The following is a 27,428-nucleotide window of genomic DNA, read 5'->3' as shown; positions in this document are numbered from 1 at the left end:
TCATAAACATATATAGAACATCATCAAAAACACATTACAACAAGCACATGATAAAGGAGTTCACCCCTCCTGGGCTACGTCTCCTTGGTCCAGCTTCCAATGGCTTGGGCCTCTCTATTATGCTCAAAAGTGTAAAAATATGTGTTTATAATGCTCAAATGCTTATGAAACCTGCTCCAATCAGTTCAGAATACTAAAAAATGGCCATCTAGCTTCTTTTTGCAACTAATTTGTTGGAAAGATGAAGAAGTTATGACTTCTCCTTGTTTTCCCACTATTCGTTCCACAAATTGCTCCAAACCCGATATGATCCTACAAATTAACTCCGAAAATCCGCTAACTAGGCGAAAATTTCGCTGTGCGGCATGCCATAATTTGCCGACACTGACTGTCTTATCACAAATAGCAATCGACGGAGTTCTGCAACTTATGTCTTGTGAACACGACGGGTGTTGTGTGATTGCGATGTGGCGGACCCGATGGGAGTATTGACCGGAACTGATAAACATCTCGCATCCGGGGACTTACCGCATTTCGCAATTCGGCGGATAACGGGGTTTTGTATATGCGGAAATTTGCATCATTGCAATTTGCGATTACGGTATCACATCAGAACTCGGTACCTACCGGGTGCCAATTCTGTAACACCGACCCTTTGCTGATCCGCGATTGTGATCCATCGCATCGCGCCTCCGACCATTTTTTGCAAACCTTCCCGCCTGCCTTATCGCATCGTACCCTTCCTTGCTCGGGGCTGATTTCTAACACTGACTTGCCTGTGATTGCGATTTGCGACATGCGGGGGCCAATGAAGGCTTGACACTTGATTCCTCCTCATTCGTTGAAGGACCTTGCCACATCATCCAATCCTGCCATGTAAGCAAGTCAAACCTAAACTTTGACTTGCTCTAACTTCTGCATATGAGCTCAGATTTGAGTGCCGTTCACACCGTTGGAATCAAAATGACGAGCTCTTCGATATGAAGCTAAGTTTATCAAGATTTTGACACTTTGATTTTGAGCCTAATTTTGAGCACCCGATCACCTTCACTCAGGCTGCCCATACGACAACTTCATTGCCTATTAGTGCATGCCAATCTGTGTTCAGGTGACACTGATGGTAATTAAAAGAAATTGGGATGGGCTTGCTCATGACACGCCATAAGAAAACTAGACAAGCATGCAACAAGCCCTCAACAGACATACAATAATCTTTCACAAACCTTCCTCTCAAAACTTTGGATTCGTATATCCCTACCTTTAACCAATCATCAATTTATTTTCACATATATTTACATATCCTATAATTAACATAATTATATTTACACACATAAGGTGCTATGAAAAAAAGTTGTTACATTTCTTTAAAGTAATTTTTACTGTCACTTATTCCTTAATCAAGGCTTTCCATTGTTGTTTTGTTACAACACTAAGCTATTGCTTAGTTTGTTGCAGGTCCTCAATAATAATAAGGATAATAATGATAATAATGACATTGTCTTAAGTTCCCATTAAAACACAAAAACGTTTCGCCTTATCAAATTTATGCGCTTTCTCTTCAACTAAATTAACTAACATACCGATCCTAAACATGGCCTCACAAAAGGTCTATGATAACATATTTGAAGAATATATAAGCAACCATTAAATGTTTTCAAAATTTATACTTTTCAAAATATTAAACATTTTGTAGAATTACATTTTGAAGTTGATAGAAGACTTCAAAATAAATGATAACATCACGTTCTACATGTTCATAATTATTTGAGCCTCTTAGACTATGTACAACAAAAACCTATGAAAACATTAGGAAATGGAAATAAACAACAATTACTGTAAATCGCTACAATCAACGTACAGACCAGCCAGTGGTTTTGATCTTGGCCATGTTAGTTTAACAGGTTGGCTGTTCGGTTTTGGAGTTAAAGGATGCTGAGAAGATGCTGCGAGTGGTGGGACGGAGATTCCCGGCCATTTCCGGGCTGACGAGGAATATAACATCTTCACGCTCGCCGCTAGCTCTGATACGATCACTCCCTCTACTAATCTCCCTCAGGGTTAACAGCCATTCAATTCATCGTGGAAATCCCAACTCTCTCTTTCACGGTTAGTAAATCATACTTATCAGTTTTTGTATATCTTTATGCGTCAGATTATGTCATGTTGATTTCAGGTGGTTTCCCATTCACCTATGGAAACCCACCTTTGGTCGAGATAAAGTTACCACACTATTATAATGATCTACTCATACAGTACAACCGCTGATATTCTTTTAGCTATAGTATGGATCTAGCACCCCAAGCAGCAATGCAGGTTTTTTCTACGTTTCCCTGGTGCGTGCAAACATTAGTTGGCCCTTTTTTGTTGAAAGGAAGTATTTGGGGCTTTTGGATTCGGATGCTCTAGCCAGTTTGGTAAGGAAACCATATAGAAAGAACAGCCACACATACTCTAATGAAGGCAATGCAAAAAACCTTGGGGCATATCTTGCCCTTCTCATCATTAAATAGATTTTACAATGTATGGAGAAATTTATAGATTTATCTAGCACTGTGAGATTCTAGATATATCTAGAATTAAATGACTCTAAAAATACTAGTTATCTAAAAAATAGCTGAGACTTACAACAAAGTGTCTCACTAGAGTTCATATGCAACTAACTGCTCACTCTAGTTAACAGGGAGATTACTATACTTTAATACCCCCATACTCTCAACTGTTACATTTATTGACAATGTCTATGTGCTGTCTCTGGAGCTCAAAAACATTTTTTCCAAACGGCTTGGTGAAGATATCTGCTAGCTGATCTCTAGATTCACAAAATTGAAGTGATATGTCAACATTGTTGACAAGCTCGTGAATGAAGTGATAGCGAGTGTCAATGTGCTTGCTTTTCTTGTGAAACACATGGTTCTTTGACAATACAATTGCTGAATTGTTGTCAGAAAAGATGGTAGTTGGCTCCTTCTCAACATGTGCAAGATCTTTCAAAAGTCTTCTTAGCCATACTGCATGGCAAGCTGCTATAGTAGCGGCTACATATTCTGCTTCAACAGAAGATATTGAGACAATCGGTTGTTTCTTAGATGCCCATGAGATCAAACTTGTCCCCAAGAGAAAAGCATATCCTGAAGTGCTTTTCCTATCAACAATATTGGCAGCAAAATCATTGTTTGTGTATCTTGTAAACATGTTATCTTCAGAACCTGTGTACCACAATCCATAATTAGTTGTACTTGCAATATACCATCCTTTTTCCAACTTTCTAATGAGATTCGTTGGGAGACTCCATAAATATGGAAATGTAACTAATTGCATACATAACATTAGGTCTAGTTGCAGTAAGGTACATGAGGCTGCTTACAAGCCTCTTATACAATGTTGAATCCACTATTGGTCCATCATCTTGCTTGCTTAATTTTGTTCCTGTTGCAATAGGTGTCTCTGCTGGTTTGCATTTTGGTCCAGATTTATGAAGGAACGAAATGAAATACAAATATAAACAAAAACACAGAGTTACAACGAAAACATAACTTCAATTCATTAATAACAAAGTACTGAAAACTATTTACATGCAGAATGGAAATAGACTAGCTCGAGCGATGGTGGCTTATCTTTGAGAAGAGACGTGCGACTACATGTCTTCTGAACTGTGTTACAATGAGGCTTAGAGACCTATTTATTATTGAGAAACAATGGAAAACCCTGAACATCCAAAAACATGATCCTAGGAGATGAAACACCAAAAGTCTGTGGGCCCAATTGGGGTGAATTGGTACATCAACTTCTTGGGGTCGTAACTTTGGCATATTATTTCCGTTTGATGTGTACGATACCTCGTTAGAAAGATTTATTTGAGGACTACAACTTTCGATTGCAGACCCTTGCCGCAAGGTATGGATTTGCCTATTTTCTAAGTTGCACGAACGCCGAAACATCTAGAAGTTTCTGAAATAGGGACGATCCGAAACTTGACCCCCGGAAAATGGAAACGCGGCCAAAACATCATATATTCAAATTTATACTAATTCCAACAGATGATTACATGATGCAAATATCCAAAATTAGCCTTTATAGATGAGGCTTTACATCCAAGACTCCAAAATCAGGGTTTATATGTGAGGCTATATCTGCTAAAATTGAAATAAAACATGAACTAAAGACAATCATGGCTACAATAACCTATCATTACTAATAAAACTCCTCATCCTCATCAACAGAGATAGAACAAGATGCTTGTTCAGCAGAAGAGGCAACTCTACTAGTGCTTCCAAATGTACTTGCATCATCACTGGTACAAATATGAAGAGTAGAAAGAGAGAGCTCTAAATCTGGACATTCTGCATCCACATCCCATTCTTTATGAGGTCCACTTGTATATTCTTCACCCCAACAAGACACAAGGCATAGGTTTGAATGCACATATATAAGGTCCTTTGCCTTATGCAATCCCAACTTGTTGCGCTTCACATTATGAATGAAACTGTAGGTGCTCCAATTCCGTTATGTTGATGAAGAGCTTGCCACTTGTGATAGAATACGAGTGGCAAGTCTTTGCAAATGAACACCACTTGCCCCATGACAAGTCCACCACTTAACTGGGTCCAGGGTCCTCCTCTCATCCAACGCTGATACGTTTGCAAAATCCTCTAATCCAACAACAAAATAGGCTTTCCTTACATTAGTTTGTAAAGAAGCTGGAAATATCCTTTGAAAGACTTTCTTCACTCCATTGGCCACCTCCTTGTCCTTATGTGGAGCCTTCCTCTTCCCATTGCTTTTAGCAATGAATTCTTCATCATAAAATTTTGGATTCAGAGCATGTGCCAAAGTGTGCAATGGAGTGTTGAAGCCATTCCACCTGGCAACAACAATGGACCTCACTTGTTCAGCAAAATCAAAATCCACAAAAAGAAGAGTGGGAGCCTCCTATGTAATAATTTCCATAGTTTTTTGAACCATGGTATCCATGCCATCATAAACCTCTCCTAAGAAAGGTTTCTTTGTGTCTGCAACTCGAAGAAGATCAAATGTAGGTGATGTGAACTTGAGCAAGAAATCAATCTTGCTCCACCAATCTTCATCAACCAACACCCTCCTCACCATACTTCCCTTCTCTGAATCTGCCTGTCTCCACTCAGCCCAAGTTGGACCCACCACCATACTCATTAATGCATTTTTAACATCAACAAGGCGACACAACATGATGAAGTTTGAGGCATACCGTGTCTCAACAACTTTCAACAACTCCAATTTGGAGTATTCTCGATATATTGCTTGAGATTGGTGGTGGTTGGTGATGAATTTTATAATCTCCCTAGCCTACCTTGTGACCTCCTTAATCCATTCTGTTTTTGCCTCAATCTCTTCTAAAATCATATTCAAATTGTGGACAATGCAAGGAGTCCAAAATATGTGATTGTATCTACTCTCAACAATCAAGCCTGCAACTTTGCAAATAGGTGCATTATCTGTGATAACTTGCACCACATTTTTTGACCCTACTTGTTCAATAGCAGAAATTAAAATATCAGCAATGAACTTACTATCCTTTATCTCACCCGAACAATCTTCTGCTACATTTTTTGACCCTACTTGTTCAATAGCAGAAATTAAAATATCAGCAATGAACTTACTATCCTTTATCTCACCCGAACAATCTTCTGCTTTGATGAACATGGCTCCTTTTGGTGATGATGCAATGACATTAATCAAAGGTCTGCGTCTTGTATTAATCCATCCATTTGAGATAATAGAAACCCCTGTACTATCCCATCAATTACGAATTGGTCTGAGATCATCATCAAGAAGTTGCCTCTCTTTCTTCTTGTATCAGTCCAGCCATTTGAGATAATAGAAACCCCTGTACTATCCCATCAAATACGAATTGGTTTGAGAACATCATCAAGAAGTTGCCTCTCTTTCTTCAACAAAATTGTTCTGACTTTTTCATAGTTTGGGCCCTTGTAACCTTAAGGAGCTTTGTTAATTGCTCTCACCAAATCCTGCCAATATGGGGATCGAACCACATTAAAGGGGATGCCACAAGCAAAGATGGCCCTTGCCACTCTTGAGTCAACTTCTTCTCTCCCTTGACTATCAAGCATTTTCACCAATCTACTGTCTTGAATTGGAGTTGATGGCTTTGATAACTCTGCTTCTACTTCTAGTGCCCTCCTCTTTCTTGCTTCCTAAACAATCCTTGGCTCAATGCTATTAGACATGCAAGGATTGGTAGTGCCCATGCCGATTTTGCTTCTTTGATCCTTTAACCTTTGAGCATCATCGCTCTCTTTCTTGAATTTAGCCATCACCTCTGCATTTTTGGTATGTGCACACACGTCAATACTCTTTATCTCTTTGTGCAAAATGTGAGCCTTCACTCTTGTGTAAGAGCCCTTGAAGGTCTTTTCATTTTTGCACAATTGCATTTCCATTCCCATGTACCACTTGAACCCATCTGCTTCACTTTGGTAACATACTTCCATAGAGGATAATATTCTTGCTGCCTGCTTGCTTGAGTGGATTTAGGGGCACTTGAAACACAACTTTGAGAAGCCATGATTGCTGCAAAATTACAATAATACAAAATGAAAAACTCACCCAATTTATTGGCACTTGAAACACTACTTTGAGAAGCCATGAATCATGCAAAATTAGGAAATGAAAACTCACCCAACTAGCTGCTGCGCACGCTCTTCTTCTTGTTGCCCACACCCTTCCTCTTGCTACCCACACTCCAAAACACAAATAAACTCCTTACTGCTGCTATAGGAAGTTTTTCTTGCAAAACAATGTGTGAGAAATGAGTGAATGAAGTGCCTTTTTAAAGAAAAGAAGAGGCTCATAGGGTTTCTAGAGAATTCTATTCTTCTCATCTTCTAGAGAATTCCATTTGTAATTTTTTTATTAAATTTAGCTAACAATCACATAAAAATTAGTTTATTAGTGTGTTCTGGTGTTAGAGCCCACGCTCTCTTTCCACTCGTTGAGATGGCCGAAAAAGGCCCCAAAAAATGTGTATGTTTCTTTTTGGCCGCCAAAACTCGCCTTGTTGCAGTCGAAACTCCACCGAAATGCCATCAGCGATACCGTCCGAAGTTTTAGGCCGTCTTGGGTACTGGTGTTTCCTGCAACATAGTTCGTTTTCCAAAAAAAATGTCGTTTAGGGCCTCAAAACAGCTTAGAAAGTTTAGAACTCGAAAAACTACCAAAAATAGTAAACTGTGCTACAATTAAGGAACTTAAAGAAATAATGTTGGGGGTCCAAGTGGAGTAGGCGGGTGGCCACCAATATCCACCTGAATTAGTCCTCCCCCCTTGGGAAGCAATGGTCCCCATTGCATTAAGTGCCTCCATGAGATGTGGAATCTTTTGCTAAACTTGGTCCTTGGTGAACCACTTGCCCTATTGCAACTCGATACAATTGAATCTTCTGTTGGTGAGTGTTCTTGATTTGTGTGTACATGATCTGATCAGTTGTGGCCTGTTCCATGTAGTCTGGGTTGAGCTCTGTTGGTGTTAGTTGTTCTGCAATGTCTGATGTATCTAACAATGGTGGAAAGTAAGGCCTGTTACCCACCACTTGTGGGTAGTGTATATAGGAGAAATTTCTTCTCCTAGATGGTCCTCTGCTGGCAGCTAGCAACGCCTTGCAACCACTAGATAGCACGATGTGCCACTATCTCCTCCACCTGAGCCAGCCATGTGGTCCCTTGGGCACTTGTTATGATTGTATGTTTGAAGGTGGGGCTCCTGATTTGAAAAATATGGCTTTTCATTGGTATAGTTGAGTAATTTTCCTTACTTGTCATAGGCACTTTTGGGCATGGATTGGTGGGGGGATTCGGCGTAAAGTGTGGGCTAGGTTTGTACACTTGTCTCCATTGCCCAATTTTGTGTTTAGCCTTGTACCTTAATCCCGTGGGATCTCCCTTACTGTCCTTTAGATTTAGGGTTGACACTAAATGGGAAATGCCAATTTTGGTTGCGTGGTCCCGATTCCCTTACACCATATACATCACTCCCTTCCACTCATTTTAGCCCCATTCATCTCTTTTCCCATCCAGGTCCACATGTGTCCACTGGGTCCACATAGGGTTAGCCTCTCCCTCCCCTTGTCCACACCTTGGGTCGGGCCTGGAACGATGCCCTAGAGGTTGATGTAGCTAAAAAGAAAAGAAAAAACATAGTTTGGCCACTCTCAATAGGAAATGTACCACAAAATGCAAAAGATGGTTGGGACATACAAATTTAGCGCATGGGCAAAAGCCAAACATGAGCTCTACCCCTTATCCGTGGCCATCAACTTGGTTCCTATGGGCCCTAGATGAGCCCCCTCCATGATTAAGGAACCCATGATTGCCCCAACCGTTGGTGGGCGATGAACTGCCCCACCTTAAGGAGGTATCCACTACTGTTGTTGAAAATGCAACAAGAAATTCCTAATTTAATTTTCCCTTGATTAAATTAGGAGAAATTTGAATTTCAATTTCAGTAGAATACTTGGAGGTAGTTAATTGAGGTGACATGGCTCTTGTCACTCAGTTAACTCAGTAAATTCGAGTTGGAGACACTTGAGTTCAGTTCTACATGATTGATTGCTAATTTGTAGCAATCTATTTCAGTTAATTTGAGTTATTGTTAGTGTAACTAGTTCTCATTGTTAGTAGAACTAGTGGAGGTTCAGTCAAGGGTGTGTAACTTTTTTCACACTGAGTGATCATCCAGTTAACTGATCAATCAGCCCAAAATAATTGTTGCATGCAGAGAATTTGAGTTACCCAATTGAGATTGGAGTTCAAGGGCAGTGTACTATCAGTTGTAAACTAGTTCAAGTTGTACAGGTGGTGCATGTAGTCAAAGAAGGGCCTAAACGAATTGCGCAATTCTCAATGAGAAATTTCCCTAATTAATAGGGGCTAATTCCTCATCAAACAACACAATGAATTATGAGCTTAGAGGGCTTGAAAATTGGCTAAGGTCGGTCAGTCAGGCAGAGGATAGAAGATATAGGTGCAGGTTGAGCTCAAGCTTGAGCATAGCATATTGTATTCATCCAGATTCTTTGATTAATGCAATACAAATAGTAAGGGGTTTTGAGCAGTTGCTTTCCCCTAGATATATCTCTGTGTATGTGTGTTAAATCTTGATCCATGTTAATGATTTGTGTTCTCGATCGTGAATTTGCTTCTGTAGATCAGTAGAGTAGCTTCTAGTCTTGTGATTTAGTAAATTTCATGAGCAGTTTAGAATCTACACATTAATTTCTACATGGTATCAAAGCTAGATTCACAGTAGAGAAGAGATTTTGAAGTTGTCATTGCAGGAGGTTCGAATTTGAAGACCGGTGTTACAGGTTTTCTCCAGGACTGAGAAGATGAATTTCAATGGATTCAAGCTCGAGTATGATTTGGAAGGAACCACAAATTTTGTGGCATGGAAGATCCGAATGGAGGTAGTATTGGATGATAATGGGTTGCTAGAATACATCAAGACAGATGTAGCAAAACCCCCAACATTTGATGCCCAAGATCTTGCTCAGTGGAAGAAGGATGTGGCTAAAGTGAGGAGGATCATATTGGAGGGAGTTCGGGATCATATTGTCTCGAATCTCCATGGGAAAGAGACTCTGTTCGCGGTGTGGAAAACATTAACAAAGTTGTTTGAGAACAATATTGACCACAAAAAGCTGACACTCAAGGACAAGCTTTGAAGTATTAAGATGCTTCGAAGTATTAAGATGCAAAAGAATGAAACAATCTCGCAGTACTTGAGCAAGTTTACACAGTGTCGAGATGAACTTGGTGGGGTTGGTATTACTATCCCTGAAGAAGATTTGGTAGCTCTAGCCCTCTTGGGACTTCCCAAGAGTTGGCATAGTTATCGAGATTCGGTAAATGGTAGAGAGAAACTGCCAAGCTGCGAGTGATTATGGTCCGATCTAGTACAGGAAGAAATAAGGCGGAGCAACAGAGATGGGACCTTGTCCAAAGAAGAGGAAGAGGACTTTGCATTAGTTAGTAAGGGAAAGAAGGCCAAAGGGAAGAAGTCCCAAGGTGATGCTCATTCCAGCCAAGAGGGCAAGCAGAAAGACTTGTTCAAAATCAAGTGCTTGCACTATCATGAATTCGGGCACTATGCCACTAAATGTCCACAGAAAAAGGTAAGCAAGGAGTCTGCAGTCTTTGGCTTCACATTTCGAGCTTGACTTTGTTAGTTTTTGTAGCATCGGTTGTGTTCTAGCCACGAAATTTGGTGGAGAGGCTAGAATACATGTATTCTCCAAAACGTAGAAATCGTTTATGGAAATTCCACCTAGAGACGACTTAATTAAAATAATTATTCTTTTTTTTAATGGTGCCTAAGTCTAAACTTAGGAAAACGGATTAGTTAAAGGGTATTAATTAAGTCATGATGAGAATCTTCTAGATGAAGACATGGATCGAGTTCTAGTTAATCTTAGCCATCGATTATGTTTTAATCTTGGTCGTTGATGTTTCAATGAGAGATTATAAGAAGAAATTCGATGGGGGTTAGAGAACACACTTGAGACACCAAGGGATTTGATTTTGCTGGGAAATCGATCTTCAGAGTAGCAACTGTGTGTTGCTGGAGGTGATTTAGTAAGATCGAAGCAGTGAGAGAGGGCAGGGATGGTAAGGCCGAGAGGAAGATTTCCTAGTCTGGTGAGTGCATAACAAAGAGTTCCACAGAGAGGCAGTGTAGTGCTTCAAAGGGGAAGCCCTATTTTGTTGGGGAGAAGCAGTGATTCAGTGCTAGAAGCCGGAGTGGGAGCCCGAAGGCCAGGATAGTCCATTTCCCAGACAACAACTGATCAATTAGTGAGAGAGACATTGGTCCGAGTTGTGTGACGCAAAACTGCGTAGGCTAACGTAGAGGCAACAAAGAGCAGCGCATCTTGAGCCAAGGTCAGTGTCGGATCACCGGTGGAAGTGAGATTTTTCTCACTAGATCTTTTGTTAGTAATTTCTCTATATGGATTGCTAGATTTGAGCATCCATAGATTTGTACTCAGATTTACTACTGCATAATAATAAAACCCTCAACTACTGTATCGGTTTTCCCAAGTTGGGTTTTTCCGAGGACATTGGTCCAAAAATAACAGTGTTATTTATGTGTGTGATTCTATTCTTCCAACATTATTTTTCTGCTGCAGTATTGTATTTGTGAAGGATGCAGTAAATAATTTGTTTAAGTTGTTTAACAAATAGAAGAAACTTAATCAGTTGCTGCAGTAGGATTTTGGGTTTCCGAATTTTCACATGGTATCGGAGCACAGATCGTAAGCTGGAGAGCTCAGTAGCAGAAGGGAAGAGGAATTTCAAAACTCTGCAGAGGCAACAGTTCGAAACTCTCAGAGGCAGCGCAGTTCTTGGCCTGGAGGGTTAGTTTATGAGGAAAATTTATTTCTCTGAGAGAATCGACTGAGAATAAATTTTCTAGATCAGAGGTTACTAGAGGCAGAGGGAGCAACAACATTTTCCTTGTAAAGCAGATCTTTAGTTGGGACGCAGTTATTTTGCAGCAGTTTGTTAGTGCAAAATAACGTCAAGAGGAAGGAAGAGCACACACTGAGGGAATTCTTTCCTCAGGGAACTTCTAGCCCAGAAGTTCGATTTTTCCTAGCAGAGCAGTAGTAGTTGTGAGCAGATTTTCCCACTCCAATAGGGAGTGCGAAAAGCTAGTCAGCAACTGTGCAGATTAGAAGAGGAGGAATTCGACATTTTTGCAGAGATGGCATTAGTAGGGCTGGGAGATCAGGATCGATTGGAGGGAGCTTCCAACTATGTGATCTGGAAGGCAAGAATTTCCTGTCCTCTAGATGAGTATGATCTCAAAGCTTACATTGATAGTGTGGTAGTTGTACCCACAGATGCAGATCTGTTGAAGGCCTACAAGAAAGAGATGGCAAAAGCAAAGAGGCTGATTCTCGATGGGGTTCGAGATCATGTTGTGTCTCACATTGCTGGCAAAGCTACTGCCCGACAGAGGTGGGAGGGACTTGCTATGCTATACGAAGGATCTTCTGAGCAGCAGAAGCTGTACATTGAGGAGAAGTTGAGATGCACAAGGATGTAGAAAGGGGAGCGCATAAACCCCTTCCTTACTAGGCTTCAGGATATCCAAGACCATCTGTCTGCAGTAGGGTCAACTATTGATTTGGGGTAGCATTGGATGTGCTCTAGCATTGGCATTACGACATTCATCTTTCATCTTTTCTTGTCCCATCAGCACATCATTTCTAGGCGTCGTCTGATCTTTTCATCACTTTATCTTTCGTCATCTCATTAATCGTTTCATCTGCACCTTTAGCACCTGGACATTTCGGTTTGTTTCTTGTTTGGGTGGCTACTCCACTTTTTTCATCCATTATTTCTCAGACAAGAAACCCTCCCTTATATCCAGTTGTTTGCCTTTTGGATCTTAGAGCTAGATTCATGTTCAAGTGGCGACTCCACTTCTTTCATTTCTTACAATAATTTCTACTAGAAGCTCGCTTCTTGTGGATCTCTTGATTTTCTTGAGCAGGGTTCTCTCTCTAGCATCCATTTGGTCCCTCCTTATCCCTTCAAGCAAGTCATCATGGATGATTTGTTTACCCTGTGTCATTTTACTGATTTTCTCCATGATATGCCGGAAGAGGCCATTCATAAATTGCCTTTGTTCTCGGGTGGTGATTTAGTCGCTGTTAGAAAGCATCTATGCAGGTTTACTCATACAATAATAAAATGTTGTAGTTCTCCCCAACATAAACATGAAGATGTCAAAATGTGTCTATTTTCCTTTTCTTTAGAGGGTGATGCTTTGAATTGGTTTAATAATTGTCCTGAAGATTCTTTCGCTTCTTTACAAGACATCATCAATGCTTTTACAGATAGATATGGTAATCAAGGTAGCTTGCCTTGTGCCCCTAAAATTATGCAATAGAATGAGAGTGATCTTGTAAAGAATCCAGTTGTCAATGAAAAATTTCAAGACAATTCTCCATATCAGAATGTGCCATCCACTTGTAATGTTGCAGGACGAATCCATGATAGTGGAAAAGCAGGAACAAGTTATCAAATCAGTGTCGACAGTGAAAGGGAGAATGATAAGCATCTTATAGAAGAACTAAAGTAGTTGGTTAAAGACATGCAGTTCAGTCAAACACAATTGGTAAAAAATATGGAGCTTAATCAAGAAAAAATTATAACTGATTACATCAAGGATATGAGAACTTTGTACACTCAACTGGAAAAACGTGATGAGGAGATGGAAATCATGAAAATTAAACACTCTGATCACATAACCACCGTAGTAGAAAAGTGTGCTCAGAATATGGAGGATATGAGGACCGACATGCAGAGTCAACATGCTAAGGAAATGGAAACCATGAAAGCTAATCATGACAGGGAAATTAATTCTATGCAAAGCAAGTTATTAGCCCTAGAGGAAAATATGACGATCATGGAATTTAATCATTCAAATCACGTGACTGCCATGGAAACAAGTTATCAAGAAGAAATAAGTTCGATTCAGAATAAATTGTCAACTATGGACGAAAAAATGACCATCATGAGATTCGATTATAATAATCAGTTAGCTATCATACAAGCAAATCATGAGAAAAAGATAAACTCTATGCAACATTGCTTAATGACCATAAAAGCAGATAATGACAAAGTAATAAAAAATACGCTGGTCAGACATGTCTTCAGAATAAGTTATTAACCATGAAGGAAAACCATGCCAAAGAAGTCAGTGGTATGAAGGATGAACACTCTACCCAGATGGATGCCATAACCATACAGGTACAAAAACTTCAGCATCAGTTAGAGGATGAAAGAAACAAGGAAACGTCAACAAATCATAAGCCTCCCTATCTGCTGCAGCAAGCTCCACCTTATTATGAGGTCATTTGTTCCATTGAAAAGTGGCTAATTGAAGGTGACTCAGATGGAAATTAATAAGAATCAGGTTGATGCTATCATGTTTGATCCACCAGCCATAAAAGATCAAGTTATAACTCATGACACCTATGACACTGATCCATCATTTTTAACGGCGCAAATGCAGAATGAAGAAAGACATGTCATGCATATCTTACATATTTCGTCTGAGAGTTTTGAAGCAGAATGTTCCACATCATCAGTGATACAACCTGCCACAAAGAAAAAGCGCAAGAGAAAGCGATTTGATGCATCAGATAGCCATGACCAACTTGATTTTCGGATGGGAAAAAATCCTACCGTGTGCGGGATTGGACATGGCACATCTGAGAAACAACCGACAGATTTCCCTGAAACTAGGCAAGTGCTCAGTATGCACTATATTGAATGCATCTGATGCCATGGGGCATCTTTGTATTGTATTTCTAACCTTATGCCCTGTTATTTAAGTATTTCATTATGTAGTTAATAAATGAAGAGCTTATATCTTTCCTGTGCTTAACGTTATATGATGATTTTTTGGATGGACGCTGCTTATGTTATATTGTATGTTGTGCGGATGCAGATTCTGGATTCTCACATTCCTCTAGTGCAGCGACGTGTTCCCAAGTAGAGCCAGATGTTGACCACTACGTGTCAACGATCCATAGCAGTACACCCCATTTTTTTCGCAAAAGGGATAGCGTTTGATCGATGTGTTCATGCCGTCTAGCTATCATCATCAACTTGATCAATCATCTTATAATGTAAACCCATTCTACATGTGTATAATGTAAATAATCTCAGCAGATCCGTGTCGTGTATGTAGTTACTTAGGTAAACCTAATTTTCTAGTGACGATCTACGTTCTGGGAGGTTTTTTGTCTCACCGATCCATTCTCGGATGGTCGGCAGAGTTTTCTTTCAGCTTTACCTGAAAGCTGGGATGGATTTTGTCACTGGGATCTTAGGGGAGTCTTAGTGCTCTAGATCGAGTCTATGTAAAAGTGATTTGGGAATAATCCTAACTATTTGATTAGGTTATTTTATTACAAATTGCTTGGTCTGCTGGATTATATTTGTGTTGCAGAATTGGGTAGTCTGTGAGGGTCTTTTTCAAATGGGTTTTCCCCCTTATGATGTAAAAATATGAAAATTATGATGTAAAGTGTTTTGATGGTAGGAAAAATAATTTATCCCCTCATAGGTTAATTAATTAATTTTTTTGGCCAAAAAATTAATTAAAATCCTAAGCCAGAAATTTAATTAATTCTAGGTCCTAGGTAAATTTAAATTCTTCAAAGGCAAAATTCGTCGGTCCTTAAAATTCAAATTTTAAAAGGTCCCGTGAGTAAGGTAAATTAATTATTTTGCTAAATTTTAAGTTTTTGGTCCCTGGGGTTAAGTCAAAGTCAAAATTTTGAGGAAATTAATTCAAAAATTTAATTTATGAATCAATTAAAATGCATTTATTTGAAAAATTTGAATTTCTTCAAGAATTTAAAATTTCGACGGATGAGATTAAAAGAAATTTTGATCCTCATCAACGGTCGAGATTGCTTTTTCAAGGATCACTCGAACTTGTCATTGGAGGGTTTATCTTTAAATAAGAAGTCATTTGTTAATCAATTCATCTGATCTTTTGATCGTGTGCTAAGTGAAAAGCTCTCTTGTAATCTTTTTACGAGCAATAAAAAAAACTTTGGGGCTAATTTTTGCTGGTGTTACTCTTCGTGGAAATACTGTAAGATGTGTCATTTTCATGCATAGATTTCTTTTTAGCCATTGACAATAGCTTTCTGAAAAGTGATTTGAGTACAGGTATCTTGCTCAGTCGCTGGGGTTTAGATGATAATTTAAGTTTTGTATATAATAGCAGGTATCTCTATTTATCTGGAATTTTATTATCATTTCCTTGCTCTATTTTAATGGTTGGATTGAGTTTTGCAGGAAATTTTTGATTTTTTTAGATCATCAGGCATTCGGGGAAGTTTTCAGTTGGACCAGCCAACTCTCGATTCATATTTTCTGAGGAGCCCAACTTGATTTGATCCCGGGCTTATCATAAGATTTTTGTTGGTGATGCATGAAGGGTTTTGGGCTAAGCACCTCCTTTTAAATTTTAAATTTTAATTTTTCCTATGCTAAATTGATAAAGCTGGCTGTTAAGAGCCTTAGATTATCAGATTTGGGAGTGGAGTTGTACTTACACTCACCAGATTTGGTAGATTTGCTATTCTTGTGCATAGATCTGTAATTTTATTTTTTATTTTTCTGACTTGGGTTTCTGGGGTTTTATTTATTTTTTGGATATCCGGGTTCTGGGTGTTTGTGTTTTAAGGTACAGGTTGTAGATCTGAAAGTCAGGTTTGATTTGGAGCCATATCTAGGCCTTGGAGGGTAAGATCTGGCCTCAAAACTAGCTTTTGCAGGGTCATTGTTTTTGCAGTCCAAGGGTTTTAAAATATTTTAAATCTGGAAACAATCTTACGAGGGTTTCATTGATAAATCTGAAGCACAAGTGTGCAATTCGTTTTTTCTGGTTTGACTGGAGTTTGGGCTGTGTTCTTGAGGCTTTCGAAATCGTTTTTGTTAAGTTATGGTATGTTCTATGCTTAGAGCAGTTTACTTCTTTTTCTTATTATTATCCACAGATTAGCAATCCCATGTACATTAAGTAAAATGCAGATAGAACATTAAACGATTGATAGAAAACAAGCCAAGACAAGAGACACAAGATGTGGCGGCTAGCCAGGGACAAACCCCAATATAGGGAAACCCTTTGATCAAATCTTCTTTTATCTTCAATAATTCAGCAGAGAGAAATAGTACATAAATCTGATTTACATCAGTAGGAACAAACCCTAGATCAGCCCTTAACTAGGGCAGACAATATCTTGCAAACCAACCGTCGGATCAACTTGATTCTTTCACCAAAAAATGCGGCCTTCTGAGGAGAGTCAGTTCCACCTATAGTGCAGTTCTGAGAGAGAGTCTGATGGTCAACGCTGGTCAAACTTCCGATTTGCAGTTGCAGCCCTAAATCTGCATCCTTCCTTCCATACGTGTGAGAGAAGAGTCTCTTTCTGCGTAGTAGGAGAAGAGCCTCTTTTCTGCGCAGTAGGAGAAGAGCCTCTTTTCTGCACAGGAGAGAGAGAGAGATGTGATGAGATGAGTGTGTCCAAACGAGGAAAAGACCTTCTGTATTTATATACAAATGTTGATGATTGAATAGATGTGACTGTTGGGCTTCTAAGCCTACATGAGTTGCTGGTCGGCTTGATAATTATTCTATAATCAAAGTAAATTCATATCTCTATAAATACTTATCGGAATCGGATTATCTTTAGTTCAATCCTACACCTCTCGACGAGAGGAATCTAATAAAAATATTATCAGCCATGAATAAGATGACCCACATGGAGTTTGGCCCTAGTTGCCAATTTTAGCACTCCCTCTCAACTAGGGAGAACTCCATATGCAATTCGTCTGTCGGTCGCTACTATTCATCCATCAAATGCACTGCCCTGTACAACTTGACCCCTGCTTTGCTCTTGTTCTGTTTTGCCTTGTTCTGCTCTGCTCTACTCTACTCTACTTTGCTCTGCTCTGCTTTGTCCGAATTATGAAGAAGAAGAAATGATCGAGGATGTATCATACCATCCTCCACTGACTCAAAGTCAATCTCAGAGTGTGTACCACTGGTCCCAAACCAGTCCTCAACCGACCTGAAGTCGGTGTCATAGTGGGTACAACTCCTACCACTGGTCCTAGACCAGTATCATTGATCCCAGATCAATGAAGGTCATCCTAGCATAGAGAGTACGGTAGATACAGCGATGCGTCCATCGGTACTACTATGGTCCCTATCCTCATTTCCCTGCTCATTGATCAGATGAGAGGTACTTCCCATGAGTCCCAGACTGCATGGGTAGGATGCCTTGACAGGAGAACTAATCAATCCTGTCCATAGGAGAGCGAATCATCCTGTCCCACAAGAGAGCGAATCATCTTTTCCACAGGAGAGCGAATCATCCTGTCCACAGGAGAGCAAATCATCCTGTCCACAATCGCCATGGAGAACACATCATCCAGGCCTCACAGGAGAACTAATCATCCTGCTACACAATCGTCATGGAGAACACATCATCTAGACCTCACAGGAGAACTAATCATCCTGCTACATAGTCGCCACGGGGTGTCACAGGGAAAGTTTTGATTCTTTTACCTTGTACACGTACACCACCAGGGGATGGTGAGTCACCCTGTGGTCATATGTCGCTCCAAGAAGTACCCCACGTCCCCCCGGAGCTCCCAGAGCTCAATACATCATACAGGACCCTCATCAGAGGGTCTTTGAACGACACCAAGTCGTTCTCGGAAAGTCAGGAATTTGACCTTCCCTAGGGGCTTTGTCAGAATGTCGGCGACTTGTTCATCTGTACCGATAGTTGGAGCTTTATTGCTCCTTGTTGCACCATATCTCGAATATAGTGGTACATGATATCGATATGTTTGTAGCGATCATAAAATACGAGATTCTCTGACAAACGAATCCCACTCTGGTTGTCACATAGGATCACGGTGGTATCCAATGTAAATCCAAACAGCTCACTGAAGAGCTTTCGCAACCAGACTGCCTCACAGGAGGCCATGCTAGCAGCAATATACTCTGCCTCGGCGGTGCTCAAAGCCACCGACTTCTGCTTCTTGCTCATCCAAGATATCAAAACAGATCCCAAGGAGAAACAACACCTGGAAGTGCTCTTACGATCCACCACACTGCCTGCCCAATTAGCATCAGTGTATCCAAGTAGTCTCACATCTCCGGCAGTGTATCTTAACCCATATGTAATTGTGCCACAAAGATATCTTAACAAATTCTTGGCACCAATCCAATGTATGTGGTGAGGTTCAACCATATGTTGACTTAATGTGTTGACTGCAAAGCATATATCTGGACGGGAGTTCACTAAGAACATTAATGCTCTGACGAGTTGCCGATACTCGGTAGCATTTCGTAAAATAGGTCCAGCAGCACTACCGCTTAACTTCTTGAAGTCAAGCTCCATCGGGGTAGTTACAGGCTTGCAGTCCACCATACCGAATCTTTCCAATATCTTCACCACATATTTTCCTTGAGATAAGAAAATTTCCCCTTGCTTCTGCCACACTTCAAGTCCTAGGAAATAGTGCATCAGTCCTAGGTCCATTTCAAATTCAGAAGCCAACTCCCTCTTACATTTGTGAATGAAAGGGTCTGCACCTGTTAGAAAGAGGTCATCCACATACAACACCAGTATGAGAGGTTTGTCATCTTCAACCTTAAAGTAAAGGTTAGGATCGACTTCACTCCTAGTGAATCCCAACTTCATCAAGTAGCTATCGATCCTCTCATACCATGCTCGAGGTGCTTGCTTCAGCCCATAGAGAGCCTTCTTCAACTTGCATACATGAGATTTTCGATCATACATCTCAAATCCTTCGGGTTGCTCCACGTAGACCTCTTCTTTGATCGAACCATGCAAGAACGCGGTCTTGACATCCATCTGATGTAGGTTCCATCCTTGTGAAGCCGCAAGGGCTATGATCGAGCGGATGGTGGTATATCTGGCAACAGGTGCAAATATCTCGTCATAGTCTATACCTTCCTTCTGGGAGAAGCCATGAGCGACAAAACGAGCCTTATACTTTTCCGTACTTCCATCTGTTGCATGCTTTATCTTGTAAAGCCATTTAGAAGTGACAACTGTCTTGTCCTGGGGTCTGGGAACTACTTCCCAGACATCATTCTTCATAATAGACTCATATTCTTCGGTCATAGCATCCTTCCATACTTGATGCTTGACGACATCTGAGAATGATGAAGGCTCATTTTGTATGATTGTGCTCATGATGGTCAGGTATCCCTGATACTTGTTAGGTTTCTTACTTTCACGGAAGGTTCCTCGGGGTGCAGTGTGTCCTTCAACATCATCGAGTAGCCCCCTAAGCCAAGAGGGCCTCTTCCTAGAAGAGGAAGGTTTAGGTGGATCAATAAGATCCATGGGTTCATTCACATCGGGCATTGTTATATCATCTTTTTCTTTTGGTTCCCTGGTGTCAACTTCTTGAGAGCTCCTCAAAGTAGGAAGATTGTCCACCTTGCTGAGAGCCATATCTTCATCAAAGGTGACATCATGACTAATCACGACTTCCCTTTGACGAGCTACATAGATTCTATAGCCCTTAGTATTTTCACCATAGCCCACGGAGATTCCTTTCTTTCCAGATGCACCCAATTTATTCCTTTTCTCTTTCGGCACATGAAAATATATAGGGCTTCCAAAAATTCTAAAATGAGATACGTTAGGTTTCTTACCGATTAACATTCTTCAGGAGTCTTGGAACCCAATGCTTGATGAGGTCATCGTTTTGTACATATACGGTGGTGTTTGCAGCTTCAGCCCATAGAAACTTCGGAAGTCTTTGATCATGGAGCATGGCACGGACAACTTCCACAATCGTACGGTTCTTCCTTTCCGCCACACCATTCTGTTCAGGAGTATATGGTGTAGTAGTCTCTCTCTTAATGCTAGCCTCTTTACAAAAGTCATGAAACTTGTTAGATTCATATTCAGTCCCATTATCAGTCCTTAAGATCTTGATCTTCTTTTCGGTTTGATTCTCGATCAAGGCTTTGAAGTGTTGAAACCAAGAGAACACTTCATCCTTCTTTTTCAAGAAGTATATCCAAGTCTTTCGAGAATAGTCATTTGTAAAAGTAAGGTAATATGAATATCCTCCCAAGGAGTTCATAGGCATCATACCAGATATGTCTGAGTGAACCAACTGTAATATATCGAAGGTCTTGTTTTGGCTTGAGGGGAATGGTCCCCTTTTGAGCTTTCCTTCAGCACATCCCGGACATACACCTCCTTTCTCTACTTGGAATTCGGGCATCCATGTCACCATTTGTCTTACATAGGGTAGAGCTTTATAATGAAGGTGTGCAAACCTCCGATGCCAAAGTTCGGATTGAAGAGATGTGTCACAAGACATGACACCTAACGGACTTCCATCGACCTGATATAATGAATCAACTCGAAACCCAAGTGTGAAGGCATTTTTAACATTGTTTTTCCATACACGTACGTTGCCATCACTAAAGGTCACCTTGTAGCCTTTGTCTTCCATTGCCGAGATGGACACCAGGTTCTTTTTGAGGTTAGGGACATATAATACATCCTGTAAGTGGATCGTATTACCTTGATTCAATTTAAGAGAGACATTGCCTGCACCTTTCACAGGATATTTCATATTATCTCCAAGGACAATTTCCAGGTTGGTTTATTTCTCTATCAGATTATGGAGAACTTCTTTGTAACCAGTGAAGTGTCTTGAGGCACCACTATCAATAAACCAAATTCCCAGCGAGTCCGAAGGAGCAGAGGTAGATAGAGTAGCTGGTAGATAATATTCATCCTGCTTATTGTCAACAGTGTTAGATTCATACCTGGAATTTCTAGCCTTCTTGAATGATTGTCCTCTTCCTTGATTTCCAGCACTCCTTTTACCTCTGCTATTAGATTTGCCATTCCTTTGATTGCCATGAGAGGGATTTTGATCATTGTCCCGGTGTGAGTCCCTTCTATCAGGGCACTCCCTTGCATAGTGACCTGCTTTATCGCAAATGTAACATCGTCCTTTTCTTCCACCCTTAGGTCCAACCTTTCTTTTTGATTTAGACCCGAAATTATTTCTTTTCTTAGCATGAGAAGAAAAGGCAGTAGGAGGACCTTTAGGCATGGGCATTTCTTGCTCTTCTATCCTTGTTTCTTCTTGAATGCATTTTGCCATTAATTCCTCGAAACCAAGAATTACATTATTGTTGAGAAGAGTAGTCCTGAACACGTACCATTTGGATGGTAATCCTCCAAGAGTCGTGAGTGCCATTTCCCTATCAGTAATAGTCTCCCTAATAGATAGGAGATCGTTCCTGATCTCGGTGATTCTTAAGAAGTATGCTTGCATACTCTCATCTTTGCCCTTCTTAATTTCCTTCAGCTTATTTCTAAGAAACAAGCCTTGATTTGCATCATTAACTTTAAATAAACTCACCAGTCTATCATAGATTTCCTTGGAGGTGTTTAGGTTGGAGATGTAGGCCACCAAGCGCTTGTCGATAGAGTCCCAGATGATCTTCTTTGTTTTGACTTTGCCAGTTTTCCATTTGTTCTTGGCAGCAACGGGTGCATTTGATTGAGGCTCAACAATATTGCCTCTCACATGGTCCAACACTCCTTGATCTTCTAAGGTTAGATCGAGAGACATCTTCCATCCGTGATGGTCAGCTTTCTCACGGAGCTTGTCTTCGGCAGGGGAGGGTGTTGAGGACCCCATAGTTCTTTTAGGATAGCCTTGCCAATCTTCTCTTCGGTGATTGCTCTTGCTCTTGCTTGGGCTTTGTCTTCACCTCACCCCTGATACTATGTTAAGTTATGGTATGTTCTATGCTTAGAGCAGTTTACTTCTTTTTCTTATTATTATCCACAGATTAACAATCACATGTACATTAAGTAAAATGCAGATAGAACATTAAAGGATCGATAGAAAACAAGCCAAGACAAGAGACACAAGATGTGGCGGCTAGCCAGGGACAAACCTCAATATGGGGAAACCCTTTGATCAAATCTTCTTTTATCTTCAATAATTCAGCAGAGAGAAATAGTACATAAATCTGATTTACATCAGCAGCAACAGACCCTAGATCAGCCTTCAACTAGGGCAGACAATATCTTGCAAACCGATCATCGGATCGGCTTGATTCCTTCACCAAAAAATGCGGCCTTCTGAGGAGAGTCAGTTCCACCTACAATGTAGTTTTGAGAGAGTCTGATGGTCAATGCTGGTCAAACTTCTGATCTGTAGTTGCAGCCCTAACTCTGCTTCCTTCCTTCCACACGTGTGAGAGAAGAGTCTCTTTCTGCGCAATAGGAGAAGAGCCTCTTTTCTGCGTAGGAGAGAGAGAGAGATGTGATGAGATGAGTGTGTCCAAATAAGGAAAAGACCCCCTGTATTTATATACAAATGTTGATGATTGAATAGATGCGACTGTTGGGCTTCTGAGCCTACATGAGTTGCTGGTCGGCTTGATAATTATTCCATAATCAAAATAAATTCATATCTCCATAAATACTTATCGGAATCGGATGATCTTTAGATCAATCCTACACCTCTCGACGAGAGGAATCTAATAAAAATATTATCAGCCATGAATAAGATGACCCACATGGAGTTTGGCCCTAGTTGCCAATTTTAACAGTTTTGAAATCGTTTTTGTTGCCTAGGGTTTTCAAAGAAAATTTTTGGATTTGTTTATTTGCCTTGGGTTTATTTCCCTCTGGCTGTGTTTTTCTTATTCTGGCAGATTTCAGATTTTTTTTTTTGTTATTTTCGCTCCATTGCCTCCTCTCCTGCTGCATGTGATCTCATTTCCTGTCCGCAGCCCCTCTGTCCAAGCTACTCCTTTCCTCGACTTGCAAGCATTTCATGTGGCCCTTTGCTTTGCGTACGCTGCCAATCTGCAGTCTTCTCCCTTGTAGTCCCATTCACCTGATCTGCGTTTCAAGTTTCAACCAGCTCTCCTCGGCCTTCTCTTCCACGCTGATTCGATCCAACTCTTCGAGCCCGCCCCACGCGCGTCTTGTTGTCCATCGCATCCAGCATCTCTTCCATCCCTTCGACCTTCAAACTCAGCAAATTCCATCAAAACCTTGCAATCCCACGTCCATCCCTCAGCTCTATCCAGCTTTTCCTTCTCGATGCATATCCATTCCTAAAACAGTGCGAAACACTCATGTAAAAGAATATTGAATGAATTGATTAACCTAGAGCAAACAGCTCAATGATAATACAAAGATATTTACAATAATAGAAACATCAGGTTTCTATGTAGAATATAGAAACAAACAGTTTCATCTAAGAAACTGCTAAAAGAATAAAAATAGCAACAGCTAAAAGACTGAGCATTAAATACTAAATAGAGATATTCTAATACCCTCCCTTAATGCTCAATCTATTTACAACACCAATAGACCCGCGGAATTTTACAAATTTATCAGGACCAAGAGGCTTGGTGAAAATGTCGGCGGGCTGCTCTGTTGTGGGAACATAGTGCAACTGAACTGAGCCATCTTCAACCAGCTGTCGAATGTAGTGGCAATGAGTTTCCACATGCTTTGTTCGTTCATGAAAGACTGGATTCTTGGCAAGTTTGAGCACTCCCTGATTATCACAAAACAAAGAAGTAGGCCCTGTCTGGAAAACATGCATATCTGCAAGCATACGACAAAGCCAAACTGCCTCACAGGATGCCTTAACTGCTCCCCGATACTCTGCTTCTGTTGAGGAGAGAGCCACTGCCTGTTGCTTCTTACTAGTCCAAGTAACAGCACCAGATCCTAGACTAAACACATACCCAGCTGTAGATTTACGGTCATCAACCGAACCGGCCCAGTCAGAGTCAGTGTAGCCACTGAGAATAGGATTGGAGCTGCGAGTATATAAGAGGCCATAATCAGAAGTACCACGCACATATCGTAGCACCCGCTTTGCTGCTATCCAATGATCAGCTTTAGGAGCTGACATAAAGCGAGAAATGTAGCTTACTGCAAAACTGATGTCAGGTCTGGTAGCAGTAAGATAGATGAGACTGCCCACTAATTGCCTGAATAAAGTTTCATCCACAAGGGGAGAGGATGACTGTGCTGAAAGTTTGAGCCCTGGTTCCATAGGAGTCGTGGCCGGTTTGCAATCCTGCATTCTGAACCTTTCCACAAGATTTTTGGCATACTTGGACTGAGAGAGAAAGATCTGATTTTCAGTCTGCCACACTTCAACCCCCAGACAGTAATGAAGAAGTCCCAAGTCTGTCATCTCAAAAGTTCTGCATAGATCTTGTTTGATCCCATGGATCAAATGTGCAGAGCTGCCAGTAATGATAAGATCATCCACATAGACAACCACAAACAAGATATCATCACCAGTATGCTTGATATACAGGTTTGCATCAGATGGACTCCGCTGAAAACCCTGATCTGTCAGGTACTGATCAATTTTCATGTACCAAGCCCGAGGAGCTTGTTTCAATCCATAGATTGCTTTAGCTAGCCGACACACTTTCTGTTCTTGACCAGCAACCTTGAATCCTGGAGGCTGTGTCATGTAGACTTCTTCTTGAAGATCACCATTTAGGAAAGCACTCTTTACATCCATCTGATGAACTTTCCAATTGAACTGAGCTGCTAGGGCAAGAACAAGCCTTATGGTACTCATCTTGGCTGTAGGAGCAAAAGTCTCCTCATAATCGATGCCTTCCTTTTGTGAGAACCCTCGAGCCACAAGACGAGCTTTATACTTGTCTATGGTTCCATCAGCTTTGTATTTCACTTTATACACCCATTTGCAGCCTATGTGCTTTTTTTCGGCAGGAAGATCAGAAAGTGTCCAGGTGTGATTCTTCTGAAGACTCTGGAATTTGGCTTCCATAGCCTGTTCCCACTCAGATGTACCCTTAGCCTCTGAATAGGTTTGAGGCTCAAAAATACTGTGTAGGTTAGCCATAAGAGCAAAATTGACTGTAGACTGTTGTCTGTTCTTATGTCTAGAAGTTCTACCTTCAAGGAGCTCATCATCCCGGAGATCACCTATGGTTTTAGCCCACCATTTTGGCCGAAGAGAAGAAGAACCTATATCAGGAGTAGAGGAACCAATATCAGGAGGAGGTGGAGAAGGCTCAGGAGCAATAGGGACAACAAGAGGAGGATTAGCTTATGGAGAAAGCTCAGATAGAGTATTATCAAATACTGATGCTACATCATCCCTCCCATCAGGTGGACTGACTGGAAGAAGAACACTGTGAGGCTGATCCTCAGAACGCTGCTCAGAAGAAGAAGACTGAAAGAATCCTCTGTCTTCATCAAATACTACATCTCGACTGAAGCTAAGACGACCAGTGGCTATATCTATCAGTCTATAGGCCTTGTGATGATCATTGTAACCTGTCATCATGAGTTTCTGACTTTTGGGATCCAACTTAGAGCGCTTAGCAGATGGAATCCAAACATATGCAACTGAGCCAAATACTTTGAGATGACTGATCTTAGGCTTACGACCAGACCAAACTTCTTCAGGAGTCTTCCCTTTAACAGCCTGAGTAGGTGATCGGTTAAGAAGGTAAACAGCAGTAAATACTGCTTCAGCCCAGAATTTGTTTGGAACACTCCTGTGTTGTAACATGGAACGAGCCATTTCAACAACCGTGCGGTTGCGACGCTCGACAACACTGTTCTGCTGGGGAGTGTAAGGTGTGGTTAATTGACGTTTGATGCCATGAATATCACAGAAGTTGGCAAAAGCTGAGGAACAAAATTCCCCCCCATTGTCGGTCCTAAGGGTCATGATATTACAACCAGATTCTTTTTCAACTAAGGTTTTAAACTTCTGAAAGGTACTAAGAGCATCAGATTTATTTTTTAAAAAATACACCCACATCTTTCTACTGAAGTCATCTACAATAAGTAAAAAATATTTGCAAGCAGTGATAGAAGCTGTATTCATAGGACCACAAATATCAGCATGAAGTAACTGAAGTACCTTAGATGCGCGCCAAGATTCTCCATTTTTGAATGAAGACCGATGTTGCTTTCCCGCTTGACAGGCGCTGCATACCCCCAACTGCTGAGTCTGAATATCAGGTAATCCTGACACAAGTCCCTCCCGAGAGAGCTGAGAGAGATACTGCATATTGAGATGCCCATATCGCTGATGCCATAGAGTGCTGATGGGAGAGACACGTGCTGCTAGAGCCACTTCTGGAAAGTCACCGGTGTCAAGTAGCCTGTATAGACCATGGTCCTCTAGGCCAACAGCAACTGTTAGACTGGTCTCCCTGTCAATGATGGAGCACTTGTGTGCACTGAACACAACATCAAGCTGAGAATTCCTCATAATCTGGCTGACAGATAGCAGATTAATCTCCATACCAGGAACATAGTATACATTTAGAAATATGAGCGTGCGTCCACCAGACTGAATTTGAACTGTACCCCTGCCAGCTACATTGTACTTTTCACCTCCACCAAATACCACTGAATCACTGAAAGGTGAGAAGTCAATAAACCAGTCACGCCTGTGAGAGAAGTGGCGTGATGCACCAGAATCAATGTACCATGCAGAGGAAGGAACATGTTCTGAAGACCTTTTAGCCATAAAGGCGTAAAAGGCAGAATCTGTCTGCTCGGAATGTTTTGCAACATTCGCTGTCTGATTTGGCCCTCCCTGTTTCTTCTGTTCAGGAGCAATCCTCTGTTGGCAATCTTTCTTGATGTGACCGAACCTGTGACAGTAATTACACTGCACACTTTTCTTCCTAGCAGGATCAAAAGACTGAGGAGAACCTTTCTGCTGAAAAGACTGAGAGGATTGGTATTTTGCAGCAAATGCATTTTCCGAGGG

General features: G+C 40.8%; 1 long non-coding RNA gene across 1 annotated transcript in view; it reads left to right on the top strand.

Moving 5' to 3' along the window:
• The first annotated feature begins 1,777 nt into the window (after nt 1-1,777).
• LOC149223333 (uncharacterized) overlaps nt 1,778-27,428 on the top strand; it is a 298,904-nt gene continuing 273,253 nt past the window's right edge. The window contains exon 1 of the long non-coding RNA XR_016248957.1: nt 1,778-2,106. This is a non-coding gene — a long non-coding RNA (uncharacterized LOC149223333). The remainder of the gene's footprint in view (nt 2,107-27,428) is intronic.

The sequence above is a fragment of the Pinus tabuliformis genome, chromosome Q (assembly GCF_031772625.1).
Source record: "Pinus tabuliformis cultivar Carrire ecotype Pingquan chromosome Q, CPIR1, whole genome shotgun sequence".
In the NCBI taxonomy this organism is placed as follows: domain Eukaryota; kingdom Viridiplantae; phylum Streptophyta; class Pinopsida; order Pinales; family Pinaceae; genus Pinus; species Pinus tabuliformis.
This window is presented reverse-complemented; position numbering and strand designations above follow the sequence as displayed.